Here is a 7,345-nt window from a genome sequence, read left to right as displayed (position 1 = left end):
AATGGGCAATAAACGGTACCGAAGAGGCTAGCAAAATATAAGGAGGTGAGATTGCGTATGTTCATGGTTTAACATTAGTCATGAAGAACTCATATACTTATTGCAAGGTTTTATTAGTTTAATCACAAATCAAAGCACTACATGCATGCCTCGAGGGAGAGGGTTGGGAGGAGTTAACCATCGCGCGACTCCGACTCTCAACAACACTAGGATTTCAACAAGGAATAGAAATGCTCACACATCCCCGCCATTCCTTTTTTATATTCATACAAATAATAAATTGACACCTCTTATTAAACATACTTATACGAATCAAGAATAATGCACTAACACCTTTTTCATATTACCACATCAATGTCATTAATCCACAATTTCTCTTCATGTGCTCCATGATGGTTTTAATTATCATTTGTTGAATACTTATTATTTTTGGACTAGCTTTATGACCCATGCAAATTACTGCTACTATTTATTAACTCTCAGAAAAATATAAGTGAAGAACGAGCATGCAAATATTTCTATAAAATCTACTCGCCACCATTCTCATAAAGATATAAGTGAAGTACTCGAAGAATTGCTTAACTCAAAAGATATAAATGGAGCACATAGAGTATTCTAACAAATCATGATGAATGTGTGTCTCTCTTAATTTGGTGTGTCCAGAAAATGATGATTGTGTCAAACTAAAAATAAAAAATAAAACTAAAGCAAACGATGCTCCAAGCAAAACTCATATCATGTGACAAATAAAAATGTAGCTCCAAAACAGATACTCATGGATTGAGATGAAAGAGGGGATGCCTTTTGGGGAATTCCCAAGCTTACATGTTTGAGTCTTCCTAGAATACTACCTTGGGTTTCCTTGGGCATCCCCAAGCTTAGGATCTTGCCTCTCCTTATTCTATTGTCCATCGCGATAACACCAAAAACTTGAAAACTTCAATCACACAAAACTCAACAAAACTTCATGAGATCCGTTAGTATAAGCTACATGTCACATACTTAGGTACCATTTGATATGTCCCAAACGTATCTATATTTTCTGCTTTCTCCATGCATGTTTTGGGTGATATTGCAATGTGTTTTGTACACTTTCATACATTTTTCAACATATTTGTACTAAGCTACTAACTCGGTGCACCCAGTGCCAGTTTCTGTGTGCTGATATCTGCCAATTGCAGATTTCTACCCATATTTGCAGTGCCCGAAAAATTCCACAAAAAATATTAAAAAAATCAGCATACCATAAGACTCCAGACGGCGGAAGGAGGGCTATAGGGGGGTCACCAGGCCCCCAGACGCCCTGGTGGCGCGGCCTGCCCCCTGGCCGTGCAGGGAGGCTTCCTGGGTGGGGACCACCCCCTCTGGTGCCCTACCTTGGCTCTTATTTTTACCCCCGTGGACGAAAGCCTCACTACAAGGAATATGCTAGTACACGACGCTATTTTTTCGTCGCTACATCGTCACGGTTTTTCATTTACGACGATCGCACGACGAAAAACCAAGCGTCGAAAACGGAGCGTCAGAAATGAACAGCAACGACGTTTTGGTCAAAATCGTCGTAACTTTACGACGATTCCTGGATTGTCGTAACCTTTACGACGATCCTAAATCATCGCTAACAATCAAACCCAGTCCTACGTGGCATTCCTACGTGGCAAAATTATGACGAAATCAAAACATCATGGTTGAAATCAGCCCATCCCATTTCAATTGATCACATGGGCTGGTTTTATTTTTTGGGCCTTTTCATGTTGGGCCTTAGCCTATTTAAAGCCACTTCTAATATATTTTTTTCGAATTTTTATGTACCATTATAATTTGGGCCCTGGCCTTTTAGTGCCCAAATACATTTGGTCCAGTTTCAGTTTTGGCTTTTTTTCATTTTTGAATTCAGCAACTTTTTGTTCCAAAAAGTGATTTCATTTCTATTTGTTCCAGCAACAAAGTGAAACAAAGAGGGAATGCAAACAAGCCACGACAGTAGGTACATTTGACAAACTTAATTAACATAAAAATGAAGCAACATAGGGCAGCCCAAGCACGTGAACTACACTACATGGGACTAGAGCTACCATTTCTACCAACAACAGCTGCTGCTTAAAAGTCTGTCTACCATTTCTACCAACAACAGCAACCATCCATCATCAATCAATTACACTACCGTTCCAAAGACTTCGGACCCCATCCCCTGTTGTTGCTCTTCTAATCCGTGTACGCGAAGTGTACCCGACCTTGAGCTTCTCAGCATTGGTAAAGTAGGAAGCCTTCTCCTACAATTCATAATTCATTCAAACATTAGTGTGGTGCAAGATTGAAACATTAGTGTGGTGCAAGGCAACGGATCTCAGGATAAGAATTAATAGAAGAGGAATAGTTGAACTCATGCAAAATGGCAAGGCAGATATGGAAACTAATATTCGACCAACAGTTTGAATCGATGAACATAGACAGTACAAATCCTAACAAGTCTACAAACAAAACCCTAAACACCACCACAAGCATGTGTGTCACACATGCAGTACCGTCTAGCTATTGTACGACCCACCTCTCTCTCCCCTTGGTTCTGCTGCTAGCCTGAAGTACTGCTACTTTGGTACACGATGGAAAGTGCAGAACCAAAACAATTTTTTTTGCGGGTAGAACCAAGACAGTTGCTACACGAAAAATCTTATCTCATTACAAGTTGATTAATTTAACATGATGCTTCCAGACAGAGAAGTTCTTTGATTAAAATATTGAGGTATGGGGCTGGATACATACGGACACAATTGTTTCATAAGTGTTTTTAGTAGACTGTAGCCAACAGCTTTGACCATGCAAACATCTTATGTGCATGTAACTTAGGGAGACTGTCACAGAGAGTTTATACAAATAAATTGCAAAGTTAAAAAACCGATTTTTATTGACAACTCTAAAAATATATAAAACACGCTTAATCTCTTGCACATTTTTATAAGTATATTGTGAGGACATAGCACCCGCAATAGCGTACGCGATTTGCAATCTGCTATACCGACCCAAATCCATAGCGAGCCCGCTATCCGCTATTTAAAATTGTAATCGCAACACGAGTTAGAATGAGAACAATCGTAATCGCAACACGAGTTAGAACTAGCAGCGTCAATACCCTGCAAAACCTACAAATCCACGCAGTTGCCAGTCAATGGAATAAAATAGTGTGACAAAAGAATCAACTCATGATTTTAGCAATAAAAGTGGCATGCAGCAGCAACGTGGTTTGATATCATAGAAAATCCATTAGCATCGCATAGAATTTGATACGGCAAAAATGGAAGTTATACCTCCTCTATTAAAGGCTCACTTTGCACCAACTGATAGACATTAGCTGCTTCCAAAGCAACAAGCTCCTGCTTCAATCTCTCGGAGAAAGCATCAGCTTCACCAATGCCCATAACATACCTGCATTATCCACATTTGTGAAATATCTGCTGCCAACAAGTAAGCCAGCAATGCTAGGTTGAAAACAAGCAACTGAAAAAGAATACAACTAACAAAACAGAAATTAATTACTACCGCCGATCCATAATAAGTGTCGCAGTTTTGAACTAACCCCAGTTCAAAACTACACTTATTTTGGATCGTAGGGAGTATTAGATATGCAGCTTTCAAGAGCATAAATTAAGCTGACGAGAAAATATCGCTAAAAGAAGTAATACTAATACAGCAAGAAATAGCTAGTAATATGGTCATTTCTTACGTGTCAAGAAGTGTCTCCATGTCCTCCTCCTCATCCTTTGCTTGAGACACGAGATCATTTTCCACAGTAACTTTTGCCGTTACTTTCCTCTCAGTCTGAGTAGCAACAGATGTTTCTTGCCCTTCTTTGTTATTCTCTTGGTTATCCAGTGTCACTGTATTTTCCTAAAAAAAGATAATTACAAAATATCAAGCCAACGTGCAATTGGACTCACTTAATCTGTATATAAACCGAGCGGTAGCTTGTCGAAAAAATTAGTCCACTTGTAGTAATTTAGTTAAGATAGAGGGGGGCGGGAGGTACGGCGAAGGTCAAAAGCAGGTCTCTGTAATGGGAGACAAAGTTTCCATATGCACCTTTGCCCAGAGAGCTAACTCCACAATATCAATTCCAACAACTTCTGGAAGATAACTAAGTATCTCCTTGCAGATGTTCAAGATACAAAAAAGTAGACGATTTCTGCAAAATAAATAAACAAACAATTGTCAAAGGTCTCTCAGGTCACCACATCAATGTGATCTACCTTAACTTTACCATCAAACAGATTTGTGTTAGTGTGTTACATTTAGTTTTTTGTAATACATATACATAGGACTAATTTGCTACTCCATATCTGCTAAAGGACTAGCTAGCTTCAAAATGTTATTTCTAGTTAATCTCCCTTTTTTAGTTAAAAGGAAGTGCTCCAGCCATTTTCATAAAACATGAGCCCAAGCCAAAGCAATACAGCACAGTGAAAACAACATGCCAAATATCTTTTGAAGAACGCAAAATGACAATAGAAAGCAAAGCAGCCACTACATGTGCACAATTGACTTTTCTTATACATATTTGTTGGGCAAATAGAGCGGAGAGAAGATACAAAATGTTTTTTGCAAAAAAAACAATCTAAAGGAGAGTAAACAATATGTAAGAGAACGTCATTATCGTTTTGCTGAATGTGTAGACTTCAAAAACATGTAAAAAAAGGAAGGAAAACAGGCTAACCAAAAGTAGCAGATCTAACAACACAAAGAAGACTTTCTAGGGAACAACATGTCATCAATGTTTCACATCGTCCATTGTGGAGGAGCAACAGCCTGATTCCTAAGGTTATGAAACCCCTACAGTGCAGTTTATTAAATGGTTAGAAGTGGATATGAAAAATAGCTTCTTTAACTACCAACAGAAGAAGAATGCAAGGGGAACTATACCAGAACAAATGTGCAACCACTAGGGTTACTTGAAATAACCTCAACCTTCGTAAGATGTTTCCACTTGTAAAGTTTGGCTGGCTGAAACAAAAGGATCAGGTTAAGTTTCTAACAGAAGACTGAAAAGTAGAGGAAAAATACCACAACAGAAGGTAGTGAAAATCCTTTATCTGATCGGCTGACGGTGCATATAAAATGCAGATAGTGGGGATGTTATGCACATATGATGATTCATGAGGTAGACAATGATCGAAATATAGAAGAGCATATGCAGCATTAGCCAATAAAACTACACAAATCCAACAGTTACTCCATCTAGTTGACAACACCATATCTACGTAGGTGAAAGCTTTAACATAATTAATGCCACTAGACAAGCCAATGTTGTAGCTCCTGTTACAAACTGGAGAAGTATTAGCTGGGAAGATTTTACAGTATATACGAAACAAACCTCAAGTACAGCCCCTAATGAATAATTCAATACTCGGAGAAAAAGCTTTATCTGCCTCGCCTTTTCACGAATGTTTAGCTGCATGAAGTTAATACTGTTCAGCACATGCTGTAACATCTTGTATGATAGAACAATTATTGCCTAATAGTTTCCTAGCACAGAACAATTAAAATAACGAAAGCGGGTTATGCACTTGATGCAGCACAGGGACAAGAAATAACTCGCAGGTCTATCTATATAATCAGAGAGGAAGATGGTGGTGAGCGCGTGCCTTTGCAAGCGGCGGCAAGGCGGGCGCCGTCCTGGAGACCGCCGCAGGAGGTGTAGAGCTTGAGGAGGTGGCTGGCGTTGAGGCCGGCCATGACCAGCTACGGCTCGGCCGCGACGCGGCAGAGGCAGGGGACGCCGCCCCCGAGGTCGACGGCGGCGACGACGGGCTCGCAGCACTGCGTGGTGGGCATGTCGGGGGCGTAGAAGAGCGTGGCCTGCGTCGCCAGGAGAGTGGGGTCGCACGACGCCCCCGGCTGCGGCCCGAAGGTGGCGGCCGCCGCTGGGAGCAGCGCGGCGAGGAGGCCCGCGACGAGCAGCAGAGGGTAGGATCTGAACATGGGCGGGGCGGACCTGCTTGGGCAGGTCCGGCGCGGCGGCGACGGCAGAAGGGGGCACGTGCGCGATGTCGGCGTGCTTGTGGTGCAGGTACCCGGCGAGGAAGACAAGCGCGACTGCCCTGCCGAGCAGCGCCGAGAGGATCGGCACGGAGAGCGCGGACGCGACCTGCACCTGATGCCCTTAGGAAGGAGAGGAGGTGTGGATCGGGAGGGGGGCAGGGACGGGGAGGAGGTGGCGGCGGCGGTAGCAAGGAGATGGGGACGAGAGAGAAAGGGTGGGATGGGAGGATCTGAGTTAGGGTTTGGCTGTGGGTGGGGTTATCTCTTTTTCAGTGTTTTTTTCTGTAGATAGATGGATGGATGGATGGATGGGCGCCATATCATCGATCCGTGTGAAGATTTGATCCCGTCAAACGGTTTACAACGATCTTGGATGAAATCGTCATATATTTATGACGAATTCATCAACGACATCTTAAAAAGCGTCATGTATGAGCATATTTCTTGTAGTGCCTGATTCCGGAACCCTTTTCTCCAGAAGCAATTCCAATCTCCGCCGCCATCGCCAACAAGTTTCGGGGGACCACAATTCCTGTGCCGTCACCCTGCCGGGACGGGGAAGTGCCCCCAGATTTATCTCCATCGACGTTGCTTCCTCCCTCGTTGAAGCGGGAGTAGTTCCTCCTCAAGGCTGAGGTCTTATATAGTAGCTATGTGGTTAACTCTCTCTCCCGTGATATGATCTTGATTGTGATCATTGGCCATGTTAACCTAGGGTGATCCCATGATGTCTCCCCTTCTTCTATGTATTGGATTGATGTACTCACTTGATCTTATCTAGTATAATCCCCGAGACCATGGTGACAGCGGTCTACTGGACATGGACTAGAAGAATATTTTGATGAGTGATTTCCTCTTTTGTGAATTGATTGAAGATTGAGTGTCTCTTGTTGCTTGTCTTTGACTATCCTTGAGATACGTTGAGGTGATTGTGGTACTCTCTTTGGATGGCGGCGGTGACATTGGGAAATCCATAGATGAGAACTACGAACTCTGAGGTGTGCTTTTGTAGCCCTACATAATTCTCGTCCTCTCTTAATCAGAAAGGAAAGACCTCCGAGTACGTCACCATTGCATATTTTAGTGGAAATATCATCTGATTAGACTATGTTAATGTTGTTGGGAGTTGCCACTAGTGAAAGTATGAAGCCTAGGCCTTGTTTCTCACCATTGTTACACCGTTTATGCTCACTTTAGTCACTTGCTACCTTGCTGTAATTTTTATTACTGATTTATATTACCTTGCTTTGCCACACCTATCACCCATATTTTACCATCTCTTTGCTGAACTAGTGCACCTATACAATTTACC

The 7,345-nt window shown here is 42.1% G+C and overlaps 1 pseudogene; it reads right to left on the bottom strand.

The window, feature by feature from the left end:
- Nucleotides 1-2,135: 2,135 nt before the first annotated feature.
- On the bottom strand, nt 2,136-6,266 carry LOC123410420 (annotated as a pseudogene).
- Between the last annotated feature and the right edge of the window lie 1,079 nt (nt 6,267-7,345).

This window comes from Hordeum vulgare, chromosome 7H (assembly GCF_904849725.1).
Source record: "Hordeum vulgare subsp. vulgare chromosome 7H, MorexV3_pseudomolecules_assembly, whole genome shotgun sequence".
Classification (NCBI taxonomy): domain Eukaryota; kingdom Viridiplantae; phylum Streptophyta; class Magnoliopsida; order Poales; family Poaceae; genus Hordeum; species Hordeum vulgare.
This window is presented reverse-complemented; position numbering and strand designations above follow the sequence as displayed.